Genomic DNA, 20,187 nt, shown 5'->3' on the forward strand with positions numbered 1-20,187 from the left:
CCATGCAACCAAGCACCCCATCAAGTCTCCTCCTGAACACCTCCAGTGATGGTGACTCCACCACCTCCCCAGGCAGCCCATTCCAATGGGCAATAACTCTCTCTACAAAGAGTTTTTTCCTAGCACCCAGCCTAAACCTTCCCTGGCACAGCTTGAGACTGTGTCCTCTTGTTCTGGTGCTGGCTGCCTGGGAGAAGAGACCAACATCCGCCTGTCTACAACCTCCCTTCAGGTAGTTGTAGACAGCAATAAGGTCTCCTCTGAGCCTCCTCTTCTCCAGGCTAAGCAACCCCAGCTCCCTCAGTCTCTCCTCATAGGGTTTGTGCTCCAAACCCCTCACCAACTTCATTGCCCTTCTCTGGACTCGTTCCAGCAAGTCAACCTCCTTCCTAAACTGAAGGGCCCAGAACTGGACACAGGACTCGAGGTGTGGCCTAACCAGTGCAGTGCACAGGGGCAGAATGACCTCCCTGCTCCTGCTGGCCACACTGTTCCTGATGCAGGCCAGGATGCCATTGGCCCCCTTGGCTGCCTGGGCACACTGCAGGCTCATGTTCAGCCTCCCATCCACCAGTACCAGAACTTTGCAAGGACCTTGTTCATAGGCAAGCAGTGTCAAGAGATTGGCCCTCAGCAGTGGCCTGTCCTCTGCCCACTGAGTTTGGAAAGCTCCCTGGTACAGGCCAGCGTGCCTGCCTGCTTGCAAAGCCTCCACAGAAACACGCAGTGCTCTAGACATGATTTTTGTTCAGAGTCATGGAAATAGTCCAGTCAGTCAGACAGGCACAGCTTTGTATTGTTAGAAGCTGGTTCCACTGGGGACTTTTTGAATTCAGATTGCCCAACTCTAGCTCGGCAGGGCTGGGTGCCAAGGTATTTGGGCACAAAATGGTCAAGTGAGGTTTCATTCTCTCTTTTTTTTTTTGTAAGCAGACAATATTTTTATGCTCTGTCATGGCTGGGCAATCAAAACAGCAATTAGGTTGCATCAGCAGATGTTCTTGCTTTTAGTGACCGTCAGCCTCAACAGTGCCCAAGCTGTATTCTGTTTGGTACAAAGAACTTTTCATTTCCAAATACAACTTGGACCTCTAAAGTGCTTTGTCAACCATCTGAAAAGCTTAGCAGGGGTGGCATTGGCTGTTAGCACTCTCAGGCCAGAACACTGCAGATGTTTATCTTTAGCACTCCCCTAAGGTGAGCAGAAAATGGAGACCTTGCATCTGCTCATCAAAGGCAGGCAGAGCACAGCCTGTGCCACTGCTCACGGTCCTGGGTAGCAACAACAGGGCAGAAGTTGTTTTCACATCAGCACAACACCAGCCCAGCTTCCCAGGTCTGCAAGGCCACTGGGAGCCATGGCTGGCACAGGTCCACATCATTACTCTCTCCCCTGGTATGACTTGGTCTAAAGGTAAGCAGCTGTCCCAAGAGTCACATCATGTCGCTCTGTGGCTGGGGACAGTGACAGTGCTCCAGGAGGAGCAATCTTTAGAATCATAGAATAGAATCCTAGAATCAATAAAGTTAGAAAAGACCTCAGAAATCATCAAGTCCAACCTGTCACCCAACACCTCAGGACTACTAAACCATGGCTTCAAGTGCCACATCCAATCCCTTTTTGAACACCTCCAGGGACAGTGACTCCACCACCTCCCTGGCCAGCACATTCCAATGGCCAAGCTCTCTTTCTGGGAAGAACTTTCTCCTCACCTCGAGCCTAAACTTCCCCTGGTGCAGCTTGAGACTGTGTCCTCTTGTTCTGGTGCTGGTTGCCTGGCAGAAGAGACGAACACCCACCTGGCTCAACCTCCTTTCAGGTAGTTGTAGAGAGCAATATGGTCACCCCTGAGCCTCCTCTTCTCCAGGCTAAGCAACCCCAGCTCCTTCAGCCTCTCCTCACAGGGCTGTGCTCCAAACCCCTCCCCAGCCTCGTTGCCCTTTGCAGGACACATTCAAGTGTCTCAATATCCTTCTTAAATTGAATGGCCCAGAACTGGACACTGGACTCAAGGTGTGGTCTAACCAGTGCTGAGTACAGGGGCACAATGACCTCCCTGCTCCTGCTGGCCACACTATTCCTGATGCAGACCAGGAATCTGCCATAAGCCTCCCAAGACAACAGAGAGAAGCAGTGACTCAAGTCTTTCTGAGCATCTTAAACACAAGAGACAAATCATCTGCTGAGGGATCCTGCCTCTGCAGGTGACCAGAGAAGATGAGCCACCAAAATGTGGCATTTCAGTTTTAGTGGACCAAAGCTAGGTCTCATGCATCCTGTCTTGTAGCTATCTGTAGCATCCTAACCTATAATTTTCCAGATACCCTGCATTACCAAATCCACCAAACAGTGATGAAACTTGCTGGTACCTGTCACTTTGGGAAGCCAGGTCTCAGCCATGCCTCAGACTTCACAGGAATTTTTGCAGGTTGGAACAGCTAAGGGATTAGGTACAATAATACACATGAATTTCACTCAAATTAGCCAAGATGAGGCAAGACAGAGATCTAGGAGAGAGATCTGTTTCCTGCTGGCTCGGGAGGTCATCACGGGCAGCACCACGTGTCCATACTGGCACCGAGGGAGGGCAGGGACATCCACCTAGCAGCACAGGGCATCTTGGTTTACAGCACACCACCTGGGGAACATACTGCAAGGAGAGAATGCAGGGAAAACTCAGGGTTTGAAAAAGCACATAAAAAAATCCAGGGCTCCATTTTAACTTGAGCTTCTCTGATACTCACAGAATATGAAGAAACTTTGACAGGCTCTTACAGAAAATAGTTTCACCTCCCAATCACTTCTAATAATGTTTGCAGTTAAGATAAATCCCTTAATTTTCCATGTTGGTCCTACTGTCCTACTTCTGTTGCATTCATTTGCTCTTTTTCCCCTCCCTGTCCCTCCCCTCAGGTCTGCACATGTGCATTGGTGCTGGGCATGGTCAGCTTGTAAGAGGTACGTGATTCACTGGATGCTGCCAGAACTGCCTCAAAAACTAATCTATCTAGCATCTGAACAAGTGAGGGTCACCTGGAAGTACTTTACTGCCTTTTAGAAGAGCACCACTAGATAATTTGTGCATGCAAGCAAGAAAAAAAGTAAAACAACAGCAGGAGGAGAAGCAAATTCTAAGCCTTCAAGCTTTGGCCCCGGCTCACGGGTTAGTCACTCTGTGTTGCAGTGGTCAAAGCAGCAGCTTCATGGTGAACATGAGAAGAGCTGGAGAAAGGGTTTACGAGTGCTGAGAGGGCAGGAACTTTTCCACACAAAGTTCTAGGGGCCCTGAGCTAGGGCTGATGGAGTGGTTGTGATGGATAAGCCTGACACTGAGAGCCAAAGAGCTCCCTAGGGCTTTCTTGCCAATGTGATCCTTGCGGAGAGATTTCATCAGAAGCAATTTTAAAGAGATCAGGCCCTTTCTTAACTTCATTTGTCTGCATAAATAACTACTGCAGTTGACAAAGGGCTGTTCCAGCATCACAAAAGTGATGGGAATTAGTATTCAGAGCTGGAAACAGGAGGAGAGACTTGAGACAGGAGTGTTTTTTCCAGGCAAGCGGTCTTGGGGCATCCTTTAGCCTCTGCAGCATTCCGAATCCTCATCAGCTCCACCAGTCAGGCTGGGTGCAGAGGGCCAGCTGATGCTCTTCCACTCACTACCTGGATGGAGGCTTTCAGCTGTGCAGCCCCCTTTCACCAGACAGGGGTTTGGGACTCATTGCTACTCATCCTATGTTACTGTGCTATTAAAGCCTACAGCAATCAGCTTCACTTTACCAGCCCGTGTAGCCTCTTACTGAAGCAGGGCCACCAAGGCTCAGGGCAGTAAGCAGCTACCTAAACAATTGCCACTGTATTGTGTCTCCTGACTTCTCCTGCCTGTTCCAAGACAAGGCTCCCACCAACACAATGGTTTGGGTTGTCTTCCCACCCCAGACCCATGGCTGGGTAGTGGCTACCAACGGTGGCCTCAATATTTATAGAGGTAAAGCCTTAGGGTCTGATCTGCCCAGAGACCTGGGAAGACTCAAACATTTCTGTCACTATGCACAGAGCATCAGGAGACAGCCACAGAACAGCTCAGGAACCATGGGTTTTCTGCAGATCACATTGACTGCAGTTATGAGGGAGGGCATGGCTACAGGCACAGGACATACCCACAGTGTTAGCAGGGATACTCCTGCCTAAGCTAACAGGGGAACTCAAAGCTCAGGACCAGATACAAGTAAAACCTGAAATAACGACATAGTGTAAGGCTTGGACTTGTACTGGAGAGCAGGGTTTACAAGGAGTGGGTGAGGGAACTGGGATTATTTAGTCTGGAGAAGAGGAGGCTGAGAGGAGATCTCACTGCTCCATAAAACTACCTGAAAGGAGGTTGTACTGAGGTGAGTGTTGGTCTCCTCTGCCTAGTATCCTGTGATAGAACAGGAGAAAATGGCCTCAAGTTGCACGAGGGAAGAGGCTGAGGGAGCTGGGGTTGCTTAGCCTGGAGAAGAGAAGGCTCAGGGGAGACCTTCTGGCTCTCTACAACTACCTGAAGGGAGGTTGTAGCCAGGTGGGGGTTGGTCTCTTCACCCAGGCAACCAGCACCAGAACAAGAGGACACAGTCTCAAGCTGCACCAGAGGAGGTTTAGGCTGGATGTTAGGAAGAAGTTCTTCCTAGAAAGAGAGACTGGCCATTGGGATGTGCTGCCCAGAGAGGTGGTGGAGTCACCATCCCTGGAGGTGTCCAAAAAAATGTGTGAACATGGCACTTTGGGACATGGTTTCATGTTCATAGTGGTGTTAGGTTGACAGGTGGACTTGAACTTAATGGTCTATTCCAACTGAAATGGTTCTGTGATTCTGTGATCCTGTATGCTATGATCCTGTATTATGCACAATTATAGAAACTTCCAGTGATGCCTGAGACATCAAATGAGCTGAGTTACCCTTTGGCAAGGTCTGTCCCTCCCAGCTCACTAAAAAAAGGAGTCCAGCACATCTGTGGATCTAACTACTCTGCACATAACTGAATAATGCTCAAGGGTTGTTCACAAAACTCCACAAACACAAACTGAACTCCTGGGAGGAAAACATTTGTTCATTCCTTGGCCTCTTATCTGATGCACTGCAAATGCTGTAACAGGGAAAGGAATTTGGCTGAGGAATAGTGATGGACTAGGAAGGGAGGTGAGCTTTGTGTGCCAATCAAGGGCTCTTGATGCAGCAGCATTTTGAACCAGGTGGCAAAGGGAGGATATGAATCACAAAGGAAGATGCAGTTTGCTTTGGAAAGCAAGCCTGAGCTTTTATGTATTTCTCTTTAAATACACATTCAGTGTCAAGGTTGTTTAAGCAACCTTTCTTGGGTTTCTGCCTCATTCTCATGAGATGGAGGAATGCAGGGGATAAGCAAGGTAGCTAAAGCACTCTAAATACTTTGTGAGCCCATTTGTGCCCTTCCACTGCTGTCTATACTTCAGCAACTACAGCTGAAGCATAACTGAGCAGAGGCCTATGAGCATGCCTGTTGCACATGTTGCCTGTTGTTGGGTGGTGTTGGATGATAGGTTGGATGCAATGATCTTGAAGGTCTCTTCCAACCTGGTTTATTCTATTCTATTCTGCAACATACCCAATAAAGCAGCCACTGAAACAGCCTATTCCTTTGTGTATTTGCCAAACAATGTTTATATTCAAGGAGCTGCTTTGTAATAGAATCATAGAATCAACAAGGTTGAAAAAGACCTCAGAGATAGCAAGTCCAACCTATCACCCAACACCTCAGGACTACTAAACCATGGCTTCAAGTGCTATGCCCATTCCCCTCTTAAACACCTCCAGGGATAGGGACTCCACCACCTCCCTGGGCAGCACATTCCAATGGTCAATTAGTCTTTCTGTGAAGAACTTTCTCCTCACCTCCAGCCTAAACCTCCCCTGGTGCAGGTTGAGACTGTATCTTCTTGTTCTGGTGCTGGTTGCCTGGGGGAAGAGACCAACCCCACCTGGCTACAACCTCCTTTCAGGTAGTTGTAGACAGCAAAAAAGTCTCCCCTGAGCCTCCTCTTCTCCAGGCTAAGCAACCCCAGCTCCCTCAGCCTCTCCTCACAGGGCTGTGCTCCAAACCCCTCCCCAGCTTTGTTGCCCTTCTCTGGACACCTTCCAGCAACTCAACATCTTTCCTAAACTGAGGGGCCCAGAACTGGACCCTGGACTCAAAGTGTGGCCTGTCCAGTTCTGAGCACAGGGCAGAATGACTTCCCTGCTCCTGCTGGCCACACTGTTCCTGATCCAGGCCAGGATGCCATTGGCCTTCTTGGCCACCTGGGCACACTGCTGCCTCATGTTCAGCTGCTGTCAACCACTACCCCCAGGTCCCTTTCTGCCTGGCTGTTCTCCAGCCACTCTGACCCCAGCCTGTAGCACTGCATGGGGTTGTTGTGGCCGATGTGTAGAAGCCAGCACTTAGATGTGTTCAATCTCATGCCCTTGGACTCTGCCCATCTGTACTTTCCGTTTAAGTGAGAAATGAATTCAACACACCATCTCGGGAGAGGAGGCTTCATGAGACCCACCAAAGATGCAGATTTGCAGTAAATCCCACAGAACTGGCAACAGGGGCAGTGCCAAGAGGCACAAATCAGGCTGACAGCTCTGGTTTAGTATGTATTGTACAAACACAATGAAACTCATCTGCCCAACACGCAAGTCGTGGAAATAAATGTGAAAGGACTGGAGCGGAAACAGAGGCACAGGAAGATGAAGTGGCTTGGCACAGGTCACGACACAGGTTGTGGGCACAGCTGAGAAATGAACTTTTGAATCTGCCTTTCTCCAGTGGTGCCACCATAGAAAAACCTTTGATTTGACTGTACTCATACTGAGGTTATACTGTGAGCTCTCCCCCCCCACCCCCAGCAGGAAACTCAGCTACCAGCAAAGATGCTTTTTAGCTGAGGGCATCGCAAAGGACAGCTCAGTGACGCTGCAAAATAATAATTTAAAGAGACAGTATCCATCCAGCAAGTCAGATGGAGAGCTTGACTAATAATACTTATTTAACAGCCACTCTTGTGAGGAGCCCTACTTATTTACGTTTCTAGTTGCAAATAAATAAGGAATAGTGTGGCCAGCAGGAGCAGGGAAGTCGTTCTGCCCCTGTACTCAGCACTGGTTAGGCCACACCACAGGGAGGTGGTGGAGTCACCATCACTGGGGGTGTTTAGGAGGAGACTTGAGGGGGTGTTTGGTGCCATGGGTTAGTTGATTAGGTGGTGTTGGGTGATAGATTGGACTTGATGATCTCAAAGGTCTCTTCCAACCTGGTCTGGTCTGGTCTGGTCTATTCTATTCTATTCTATTCTATTCTATTCATTCCATTCCATTCCGCTCCGCTCCTCTCTTCTCTTCTCTTCTCTTCTCTTCTCTTCTCTTCTCTTCTCTTCTCTTCTCTTCTCTTCTCTTCTCTTCTCTTCTCTTCTCTTCTCTTCTTCTCTTCTCTTCTCTTCTCTTCTTCTCTTCTCTTCTCTTCTCTTCTCTTCTCTTCTCTTCTCTTCTCTTCTCTTCTCTTCTCTTCTCTTCTCTTCTCTTCTCTTCTCTTCTCTTCTCTTCTCTTCTCTTCTCTTCTCTTCTCTTCTCTTCTCTTCTCTTCTCTTCTCTTCTCTTCTCTTCTCTTCTCTTCTCCGAACCTCTCTTCTCCTCTCTTCCATTCCATTCCATTCCGTTCTACAATTTTAGGCATGCTTGACAAGGCAAGCATTAGAACTTCATACTTGAGAGTGGCAATAACACAGAGGTGAGGTGGTGTTATCTTGGGGCGTGCTAATCATTCTTTTTAACACTTGGTGCTATCAGGGTGGCAGTAACACAGGGAGAGCAAAAATGCCAGGCCCACGACAGCAAAATTAGTAGAGAGTCAAAATGTTTCTCTTGCAAAGGCACTGGCCAAGCAAACATGTAATGATCCTGTTTTAACAGTATGGAAACCCAATTCATTCAGCAGGGGTTGCATAAAGGGCCTGCATAGTCTGTTTACAAAGGAGGATGCTGCCATTTGAAGGCTGTGGAGTTGTCAGTGGGGTTTTTCACCCTGTTTATCAGGCCAGCCCCATATCCACCAGCATGCTGCTGCACACGATGCTGGCAGCCCAGCACAGCTCCCTTCCTCCAAGCAGTGATGCTGAGCCAAAAATCTGCTGCTCCCCCTGTGCTGTGCAGGATGGCTCCCCAGGGGGTATGAAAAGGGGCTGGCAGGGAGGAAACCTGGGGGACTTTCTATTTCTTGTTGTTGTTGCTGTTGATTTAATGTCTGACTTGCTATGGCATGTGATGGCCTGCTAGCCCACCACTAAAATGGGGATAATGAGTCATTATCCTGCCAACAACAATGTGTATCTTTATCTAATTCTCCCCCCTGGCACAGCAGTTGCCAGCAGGTGATGCAGATGTCCCAGGTTGGGTGACAGCCCAGGCTGGAGCAACTGCCAAGCAGCAGAGCTGAGTTCCCAGGGAGGGTGCATGCATGCCACACCAGCTAGGTGACAGCACCCAAAAGCCTCCTCACCCATGGGCCTTCTGGAGAGGTGCTGGGGAGAGGATCATGACCTCAGGGAGCTGGGTACAATGGAAAGTGCAGGGGCAGGGCTCTGGCTGGCAGACAGATGCCTCCCATTGTATTCACTTCATGAATAAAATACAAAAGCAAGTTTATTGCATCACCCCTCCCAAGGTGGGAGGCAAACCAGCTTGCCCATAGATTACCACAGGAGACTTCTGCAAAGTTCAGCCTGCAGTCAGATTTGTGAAGGGAGAGAGATTGGATGGGACCCTTCTCAGGTCTCACCCATCTGCATAGGATGCCCTGGGACTGCAGGGGGGGAAGCTTGGTGCCACTTTACAAATAATTTCATAAATTCAGTCTTGAGGTAAGCAAGTCACACTGCTCACTTTGGCATCTTTGTGCTCAGGTCCCTCCTGCCTTGGTATTTCATGAGCTTCCCAAACTATCTGCTGCTGGGGGGATGCACAATGCAGCCATGCCAGCCACCGCTGTGCTATGCTCCACCAAAGGTACCCGTTCGGTCCCAGCACTGCCTGTATCTTGGCATCAGATCCTGCTGGGCTGGCGTGCTGCATGCAAACCATTACATGCAATAACAAGTGAAACACTGCTTGAACTTTAACACAAAGAAGCAAAAAACCCCAAACAATAAATGCATTTTCCACAAGGGCAGAGACAGCAGCCTTTGAATAGGAATTGCTGGATCGCCTTATGACTCAGCTGGCTGCTCTCAGAGCACTTCAGCACATACTCAGCTTGGGATGGCAGCTGAGGGCCTGCTAGCTCTGTTAAACTCAAGGCAAAATGCACATGGAGATGCATGGCAAAGGCTATGAGATACAGTTGAAGTCTGTAGGTAAAGCAGGGAGCACCTGTTGCCCATGTATCCTCCCTCCAAGTGATAGGGTCGCCCTGTTGCAGGGAGCCCTTCAGGAGGAGCCTGGGTGCAAAACATTGGGTGAAGGGCAGTCCATACATGCTCTGGGCTAGACATGGTGAGGGGTGCTTGTGGGATGCACATCACCCCCCGGGTCAAGCCCTCCCGTTGGAGTGGGAGGAGGGAACAGCCCAGGCGCCAAAGTGTCTGTGGCTCCGCTTAGATCATACTTAATGTTTCTCTGCATGCGGATCTATGTCAATAGAAAGAAACCATTCATCTCAGCTGGGAGGACTGGCAGCCTTTGGAGTCACCCTGTCCGCTGAAACCCAGGCACCTTATTTTTTGCCTGCTCTTTGATTTCTGCCCTCTCCCCCCACCAGCACTGTTCTCAGGACATCATCTTCATGAAACGGCCTTTTGTTCCTGGGCGCCCGAAGCCAACGCGCCTCTTTGACTGGCTGCTCCGTCTCATGCCGACACCCTTAACTGCTGGTTTCATCTTCCTGGTAGTGATTGTCTCAGATGAAGTTTCAGTATCACTGTTTCTCATTTGTGGCTTGAGAGTCCCATTTTCGCCAGCCAGGAGCCAAAACCCTTGCACTTGCCTGACCTCTTCAATTACTAGTGGGACTCTTGCTGCATGGTGTTGCAGCCTCTGGCCATGGAGAAACTTTGGAGCAGAGGCCGTGTGGATAAGCCACAGGAGACCTAGATATGGTGCAGCTTGTTTACAATGCCTGCCTCTTCCTGCAGTTCCATTCTAACTCACTGCTGCGGCCTCACTTGCTGTGAAGTGCAGTTTTGATTGCAGTATCGTTTGACTACTGCCAGCGATGGCAGAGAGCCTGTCCTCTGCTCTGGAGAGTCTACTTGCTTTCCACTTCTTTGCTTCTTGTTCTAAGGGAAAGGTCATTAGCCACTCTAGACTGCAGGTCTCCCTGTGGATCTCCATGGGCAAGAGGCACAACAGAAGTGCAAAAAACCCCATTTAACACCAATTGTTAGGATGGAATGGAACGGAACGGAACAGAATAGAATAGAATAGAATAGAATAGAATAGAATAGAATAGAATAGAATAGAATAGAATAGAATAGAATAGAATAGAATAGAATAGAATAGAATAGAATAGAATAGAATAAGGTTGGAAAAGACCTTTGAGATCATCAAGTCCAACCTGTCACCCAACACCATCTAATCAACAAAACCATGGCACCAAGCACCCCATCCAGTCTCTTCCTAAACACCTCCAGTGATGGTGACTCCACCACCTCCCTGGGCAGCACATCCCAATGGCAAATTACTCTTTCTGGGAAGAACTTCTTCCTAACATCCAGCCTAAACCTCCCCTGGCACAGCTTGAGACTGTGTCCTCTTGTTCTGGTGCTGGTTGCCTGGGAGAATAGACTAATCCCCACCTGGCTACAACCTCTCTTCAGGTAGTTGTAGACAGCAATAAGGTCTCCTCTGAGTTCAGAGGTTTCTCACCTCCAATGCAGATTTAGTCAAGAGCTCATGCAATCCAGGATTCTGCTAGAGGCATGCCACTTCAGGGGTTTATTATACCATGAACATCCATCTAACTTCAGCAAGCAGCTTTTAATAGCTCATCAGCCAACCCCACACATTTGCCAATGCCTTCACTGGTGTAAGGAGCCCACAGCCTACATTTCTACCATCCTCTCAAGAGTTGAAGATCAAAGCATGTTAATGCTTCTGCAGCAGATTGAGTGGGAAAACAGCCAGCCCGCCACATGCCCATCATGCACCTAGCAGGTTCATTGGAGTTTAATTTCAGCTATCACATTTCAGCTGCAGCACATGGGAGACTGGGCTGGAAACCCCCACGGCCCAGGGAGGTGGTGGAGTCACCAGAGGTGTTTAGGAAGAGACTGGATGGGGTGCTTGGTGCCATGGTTTAGTTGATTAGATAGTGTTGGGTGATAGGTTGGACTGGATGATCTCAAAGGTCTTTTCTAACCTGGTTAATTCTATTCTATTCTATTCTATTCTATTCTATTCTATTCTATTCTATTCTATTCTATTCTATTCTATTCTATTCTATTCCATCCCATCCTATTCTATTCTATTCTATTCTATTCTATTCTATTCTATTCTATTCTATTCTATTCTATTCTATTCTATCCCATCCCATCCCATCCCATCCCATCCCATCCCATCCCATCCCATCCCATCCTATTCTATTCTATTCTATTCTATTCTATTCTATTCTATTCTATTCTATTCTATTCTATCATTGCCACACCTTCAGGTCCAAATGTGAAATCTGCCTGTCAGTGAAGCAATCAAAAGCTGATGTTTAGATGCAGTGCTTATGGGAAGCCAGGCACCAGAACAGATCACCTTAACCCCAAGACTCATAGAAAATTTTCAGCATTAGGCATGGCATTACCATTAGTCAAGCCCTAACATTCTTTGATTCTCTGCCATTTAAGATAATTCAGAGGCCCAGGACCTGCTTGCCTTCCTACAGGATTTTCTTGGGCAGGTCTTTGTACTCCCAGGAAGGGCTACCTGATGGAACAGCTGTATCAATACAATGGGCTGGAGGCCCATGGTGCTACTCAACAGCTCTGCTCAGGGGCTGGAAGAGAGATCATAGCATCAAGGGAACTAACTGGCTCTCCTCATGGACCAGCTTCAGCATATGGCTGTCCTGTGTCTCAGTACAAGCTCTAGGAAACACAAGCTTGGAGGTCTGGGCAGCACAGGCTATAGCCATGCCTTGGCTTACCCAGGACATGGCCTCTTTTGAAAGTAGCTTTCAGAGGTAGCTGCAACCAATGGTACTAAGTGGGATGGAAAATCTGCTGCTGTCTTCCCAGTGCCCTAACCAGTGGAGGCTAATCAAGTGGCCAGCATCCCCCTAGGCCTTGCAGCTCCCCTAGGAAGTCCTGTCTTGGCTAATCACTTTCACAAGAACTGCTGGAAGTGTCAGTAGCTGAAGAAAATGAGATCATGCTAAAACCAGCACACTGCCTTTCCTGATGAGAGTAACACATTTTATTTCCCTCTGTCATTCAGATAACTTCAAATACCATGTGCACGGTCTGTTGAGCTCTCACCATTGATGACGTTACCAAGAGCTCAGCAGCTACACCATTGTCTTCAGTTTGAGTGTTTTCCTGGTTTACTTTCTCTGCAGCTTATCAAGTGTAGACACTGTTCTTTGATAACTCCCCAGATAACTGCTCTTTCTGGGCTTCTTATTCTCACCATTCAGAATCTTGCATGACTGGATCTCCGTGTACTTCAGGCAACCTTCAAAGGGAGTATCAGGAGGCAGATGAGGTCTGATTCTCCAGTGCCTCTTGCTGCCCTTTATCATAGAATCATAGGATAAATTGGGTTGGAAGTGAGCTTAAAGATCACCTAGTTCCAACCCCCTGCCACGGGCAGGGACACCTCCTACTAGACCAAGTTGCTCAAGGCCCCATGCAGCCTAGATCTGAACAATTCCAGAGTTAGAGCCTCCACAACTTCTCTGGGCACCCTGTTCCAGTGCCTTACCACCCTTGTGATGAATAATTTCTTCACAATGTCTAATCTAAATTTAGGTTCTTTGAGTTTGAAGCCATTGCACCTCATCCTGTCACTACATGCCATGTAAAAATCCCTTCTTCAGCTATCCACTAGGCCCCCTTCAAGTACTGCAAGGCTGCTATAAAGTCTCCCTGGAGCATTCTCTTCTCCAGGCTGAACAACCCCAACTCTCAGCCTGCCTTCATAGGAGAGGCTGATCATCTTCATGGCCCTCTTCTGGACCCACTCTAACAGTTCCATGCCCCCTCTGGTGCTGGGGGCTCCAAAGCTGGATACAGTACACTCACAAGAGTGAAGCAGAGGAAGAGAATCACCTCCCTTGACCTGCTGGCCACACTTCTTTTGATGCAGTCCCAGATAATAGTTTGCTTTCAGGGCTGCAAGCACACATTTCTGGCTCATGTTGAGCTTTTCATCAACCAGCACTCCTCAGAACTGCTGTCTATCCATCCTCTGCCCAACCTGTAAAGGACATTGCACTTGGCTTGCACCTGGGTCAGGTCAATATTGCCCCAACCTGGTGGGGGCAATAACTACATAAAGCTTAAAGTCCTCCAACAGCCTTCCAAGTGTGGGAAAGGACAACCCAGTTTCACAGAACTGCAAATCCTGACTGCTTTTCATGAAGAAGCTGAGAGCCCATAAGGATTGCATCTCTAGAGAATAACTCTCACACAAAAGAAGACACAGGACTGTTTCAGCCCCAGAAGACAGCAGTCAGCTGTCCCAGCCCCCTGTGCCTTGTTTTAAGAGTGAACCTCAGCACACAGAGGCAATAAAGGAAACTAAGGCTTGAGTAGGAGGCTTGGGAGGACAAGAATATTCTTAGCAGTGAGAAGTTGCATGCTACCACAATGCCCACCCAGGCCAGGTGCTTCCACAGCAGCTGACCAGCACCCCTTCTTCTTCCTGAATAACCTCTCATGTCCATCATCCCAGTGGGCAGAAGGAAAACATGCTGCAGAAAGGACATTCTTTGTTGTTTGGGTGTTGTTGCTTTGTTGTTTGTGTTTGTGGGTATTTTTAAACCAGACACCCAGTGTTTTTCAGCTCAAACCTCAGCTTCCCTGCCTTGGGGCAGATAGCTACAGCTCTGCAAACCTGAAGGCATGATTGATTCACTTGTGTCCCTTCCTAGCACCCGTAGCCAAGCAAATGGGTGATGCTTTAACATCAGCTGCACACGGTGGCTCAGAACATAACCCACAAAATTAGCTGGCACAGGCTCAAGCTGTTCACCACACTGACAAACAGTTACCAGTCACTTTCTTCTGCCTCCCCTAGCTTAGTCACATCACAGACACCGCTCAGAAACCACATCCTTCTGTTGCAGTATGACTTGTCTCCACCACTTGTGACACATTTTCTGATGAAATGCACGCATGCCATGGTTTATCACGGGGAGAAGTCATTGCTGAGGTTCAGAGGATCCTCCATCTGCATGGAGGAGGCTTTGCCCACCCACCAGCTGCAGGAGTTTCCTCAAGGCACCAGGACCTCCTTTGCCTTTAACCAAATGCTACCCTGCATGAAGGATCCAGATGGAGAGCAGTGCAAGCGGTGCCCCTTAGGGGTCCATACTGCGACCTGTGCTGTTTAATGTTGTTATCAATGATGCAGACAGTGAGATTAAGTGCACCAAGTTCACAGATGACACCAAGCTGAGTGGTGCTGTTGATACACCAGAGGGATGGGATGGAATCCAGATGGACCTGCACAAGCTGGAGGGGTGGGCCAGGCGAACCTCATGAGGTTCAGCAAGAGCAGGGTTCTACACCTGGGCCAGAACAATCCTCACTATCAATACAGATGGGGGGACGAGGTGATAGAAAGCAGCCCTGAGGAAAAGAACTTGGGGGTACTGATGGATGAGAAGCTGGACGTGAGCAGTCAGTGTGTGCTTGCAGCCCAGGAGGCCAATCACATCCTGGGCTGCATCAAAAGATGCATTGCCAGCAGATCCAGAGAGGTGATTCTGCCACTTTGTTCTGGTGAGACCTCACCTGAACTGCTGTGTACAGGGCTGCAGCCTTCAATACAGGAAGGGCATGGGCCTGATGGAGTGGGTCCAGAGGAGGGCCATGAAAATGATCAGGGGGTTGGAGCACCTCTGTTGTGAGGACAGGCTGAGGGAGCTGGGGGTGTTCAGCCTGGAGAAGAGAAGGCTCCAGGGAGCCTTCCAGTATCTGAAAGGACCTACAAGAAGGATGCAGAGAGACTGTTTACAAAGGCCTGTAGTGACGGGACAGGGGGCAGTGGCTTCAAACTAGAGAAGAGCAGATATGAATTGGATGCTAGGAACAGGTTCTTTACCATGAGGGTGGTGGAACACTGGAACAGGTTGTCCGGGAAGGTGGTTGGGGCCCCATCCCTGGAGATATTCAAAGTGAGGCTCAAGAGGGCTCTGGCAACCTGATCTAGTTGAGGATGTCCCTGCAGATTGCAGAGGGGGTTGGACTAGGTGACCTTTGGAGGTATCATCCAACTCAGACCATTCCACGATCCCACGGTGGACCTCTTGCCACTTTCTCTCCAGCTCACATTACTTGCATGGTTGCATATCACTACTGCTTTACTCAAACCACCCTGCCAGGGAAGTAAGGGGAGAAATTAACTTCTCATAAATTGTCTAGGAAGAGACAAATTCCCTGCCTACCAACAGGCAGGTGCCTATGAATAGCCCCTGCACAAACAAAGAGTGGCTGTCAATGGCTCCATGTCCCAGTGGAGGCCAGGGACAAGCAGAGTCCCTCAGGGATCAGTCCTGGGACCAGGCTTGTTCAACATCTTTGTGGGTGACATGGACAGTGGCATTGAGTGCACCCTCAGCAGGTTTGCTGATGACACCAAGCTGTGTGGTGCAGCAGACAGGCTGGAGGGAAGGGAGGCCATCCAGAGGGACCTGGACAGGCTGGAGAGGTGGGCACAAGCCAACCTCAGGAGGTTCAACAAGAGCAAGGGCAGGGTCCTGCATCTGGGTCGAGGCAATCCCAGGCACAAATCCAGGCTGGGCAGTGACTGGCTGGAAAGCAGCCCTGAGGAGAGAGACTTGGGGGTGCTGGTGGACAAGGAGCTCAACAGGAGCTCTCAGTGTGCACTTGCAGCCCAGAAAGCCAATCAGATCCTGGGCTGCATCAGAAGTGTGGCCAGCAGGTCAAGGGAGGTGATCCTCCCCCTCTACTCAGCCCTGGTCAGACCCCACCTGGAGTACTGCCTCCAGTTCTGGAGCCCCTATTACAAGAGGGATGTGGAGGTGCTGGAAGGTGTCCAGAGAAGGGCCATGAGGATGAGCAGAGGGCTGGAGCACCTCTCCTATGAGGACAGACTGAAGGAGTTGGGGCTGTTCAGTCTGGAGAAGAGAAGGCTCCCAGGTGACCTCATTGTGGCCTTCCAGGATCTGAAGGGGGCTACAGGAAGGCTGGGGAGGGACTGCTCAGGATCTCAGGCAGTGATAGGACTAGGGGGAATGGAATGAAGCTGGAGGTGGGGAGATTCAGGCTGGAGGTGAGGAGGAAGTTCTTCCCCATGAGAGTGGTGCAGCCCTGGAATGGGTTGTCCAGGGAGGTGGTTGGGGCCCTGTCCCTGGAGGTGTTTAAGCCCAGGCTGGCTGAGGCTCTGGCCCGGCTGATCTAGTGTGGGGTGTCCCTGCCCATGGCAGGGGGGTTGGAACTAGATGATCCTTGGGGTCCCTTCCAACCCTGACTGACACTATGATACTATGATACTATGGATTACACACTGCAGAATGACAGGGAGCATGATTGCTACTAGCTATCTCTTACAGAAACTCAATAGACATCGATATTTATATCCAGTCTTTGAGGTTTAGCATGCTTCAGCACAAATATATATTTATGAATACCACAATACATTCAGTCTTAGTGACTCTCATTGAGTCTCATTTCTCTCACAGATACACTTTTTTTTTCCTGGACTGTCATGCTTGAACTAAGTTAAGCCAAGAGTGAATGATCTTTCAACAGAGTAAGTAATATGCTTAAGGCCACATTCAGTATTATTTTCCTCACTTCCCTTGACCAAAGTGATATTTATAGAGAGGGCTGCATTCTCTTCAGCAGTACATTAGTGTTAATGATATGTGACTCCAGTGATTACAGCAGAGTTGCTCCAAACATATATCAACAAAACAGAGAACAGGAATTTGGCCCAGCATTCTCAGAGCAGGAGTACGAGGGCTGGAATTACAGCAGGGAAGAATGTGGCCCATACTGTTTCTGAAATGAAAGAGCCAAATCATCATCACACACAAAAAAAAAAGGCAGTTGACCTGCAGTCTGTTTATAAGAAAATCCATGACTTGCAGTGATTTATATAGCCCAGCCAGGGGAAGGTTAAGTTTAGAGAGCAATACAGCATCACTAAAAGAGGTTATTTCTCCCTGTAAAAGGACATTTCAGTAGAAATGAGGACAAATAAAATTCTTAGGACATGACCTTGCTGTGGAAATAAAATCCTTTTATGTTTTCCACCTCATACCAGGCTCCTGTGCTCTACAAAGGCTCTGCCTATAAAAGAGTTGTTTCTCTGCTTCTGCTGTCCAGCATTCCCCTCAATCTTTATCACAGAATCACCTGGTTGGAAAAGGCCTTAGGGTGATTGAATCCAACCATAACCTTACATTGCTCTGTACACAACTGTTAGACCATGTCCCTAAGCTCCCCATCCAAGCACCTTTTAAACACCTCCAGGGATGGTGACTCCACCACTTCCCTGGGCAGCCTGCTCCAGCACCTTTCAGTGAATAATTTTTTTCCTAAGAGCCAATCTAAACCTTCTCTGGTACAATATATAGATACAACAATAAATATATCAATATCAATCTAAATGCTTCACTACTAACTAGTAATAGTAACTAGTAATAGTAACTAGTCGGGCCAAGGGCATCCTGGCCTGTATCAAGAATAGTGTGGCCAGCAGGAGCAGGGAAGTCATTGTGCTCCTGGACTCAGCACTGGTTAGGCTACACCTTGAGTCCTGTGTCCAGTTCTGGACCACTCAATTTAAGAGGGATATTGAGACACTTGAACGTGTCCAGAGAAGGGCAACAAAACTGGGGAGAGGTCTGGAGCACAGCCCTGTGAGGAGAGGCTGAGGGAGCTGGGATTGCTTAGCCTGGAGAAGAGGAGGCTCAGGGGAGACCTTCTTGCTCTCTGCAACTACCTCAAAGGAGGTTGTAGCCAGGTGGGGGTTGGTCTCCTCTCCCAGGCAACCAGCACCAGAACAAGAGGACACAGTCTCAAGCTGTGCTAGGGGAGGTTTAAGCTGGAGGTGAGGAGAAAGTTCACAGAGAGAATTGTTAGCCATTGGAATGTGCTGCCCAGGGAGGTGGTGGAGTCACCGTCCCTGGAGGTGTTCAAGAAGGGATTGGACGTGGTACTTGAAGCCATGGTTTAGTTAGTGATCAGGTGTTGGGTGACAGGTTGGACTTGATGATCTCTGAGGTCTTTTCCAGTCTTATTGATTCTATGATTCTAAGAAATGGCTCTGGCAGTGAGCAGAGCAAGATGAAATGACCCCCATTGTAAAATTTATTTGCCCCAAAAGAAGTCAAATTCTGCCATTTTTAGCTGGGGGGTGGGGAGGCAGCACTGAAGCTGGGCTTCACCAGCAGACCAAGGTGCACTGCTTAGAGGCATTTTTTTTCCTTCCAGATTGACCCTCCCTTTCCTCTCTCCCAACATTATAAACAGAGCTCATGCCTGCTGCAAAGCTGGGCTGAAATAGGTCAATGTCTTCAAAGGCAAATCTACATGCAGGAGTCATGCATTTCCATCTGGCATCAGACACACAGGCAGGCTAGAAGAGACAGGAGCAGAAAGGAGCTGGCTGCTGTTGGTCCAGGGAAGCTGCTGCTTCTTTTGCTCTGCAGTGCCAGATGGCTGTGCCCATCCTGCTGGCTGTGTTTTGGTGTGCCACAGCAGGCACTGGCTAGCAGGCAGGAGGGAGAGAGGCAGAAGTGCCAAAGTCAGTGGGCTGTGCAGCTCTGCACAGGCACACTGTGCTGCTAATTCAGTCAGCCAGCTCCCCTGCAGGGGTCTTTCTTTAGCACTGAATCTCAACATTTGGGACCTCTCCTGCCCAAGGATGTCTGTGGCCTCTGGAAGGTGATTGATGAAAGAATCAACATGCAAACAAGTCTCCAGGGCTTAGTTGATTTTGCTGGGGAAGATCCCATGTGCTAACTGCCTTCACTCCCATGCCTAATTGTATCTAAGCCTGGTACCTTCTGAGAAAATCCCACCTGCACTGACACTGTTTTCTCAGGGTGTAACCATCAGTAAAGACAATGAAACATGGTAAAAACACGTTTAAGTCAAAATAAGGCAAGTCCATAACAGATGCAAACCTTTCAGCACTTCAAGCTTTTCTTTGTCTAGAAGCAAAGAATAAAACTCTGCCTTAATTCAGCCTGATCTTCCAGCACATGGCCCTACCTCGAGGCCTTCAGTGGGAAATGGACCTAAATGTACGAGCCATATACCAAAGAGCTGCTGAGTTTTGCATTTGCTTCTTGCATTTGGATTTTGTAATGGAAAATAGTGACAGTCCTAACATTGCCAGTGAATACAGGGAGCTGATTTCACTGATCAGCTCCATCCTTAATGCGGCATCACGCCGTACCATGTCTGTCACTTGCAAATTGTGAGCAGACAAGCTCTACTGCTTGACAAACTTTAGGCTTCTCCAGCCAAAGACATTTGTGTACTTGACACTGGCCAGACATATAACTAAGCCAAAGCAGATGACACCAAGCTGGGGGCAGGAGTTGATCTTTTAGAAAGTAGGAGAGCTCTGCAGACGGACCTTGCCAGGCTGGACAGATGGGAAGAGTCCAAGGGCCTCTAAGTGCCAGGTTCTACACATTGGCCACAACAACCCCATGCAGTGCTACAGGCTGGGGGCAGAGCGGCTGGAGAGCGACCAGGTAGAAAGGGACCTAGGAGTACTGGTTGATAGCAGGCTGAACATGAGCCAGCAGTGTGCCCAGGTGGCCAAAAAGGCCAATGGCATCCTGGCCTGCATCAGGAACAGTGTGGCCAGCAGGAACAGGGAGGTCATTCTGCCCCTGGACTCAGCACTGGTTAGGTCACACCTTGAGTCCTGTGTCCAGTTCTGGGCCCCTCAGTTTAGGAAAGATGTTGAGTTGCTGGAAGGTGTCCAGAGAAGGGCA

This window comes from Melanerpes formicivorus, unplaced genomic scaffold (genome assembly GCF_026170545.1).
Source record: "Melanerpes formicivorus ecotype bairdi unplaced genomic scaffold, bMelFor1.0.p_v2 SCAF_1, whole genome shotgun sequence".
Classification (NCBI taxonomy): domain Eukaryota; kingdom Metazoa; phylum Chordata; class Aves; order Piciformes; family Picidae; genus Melanerpes; species Melanerpes formicivorus.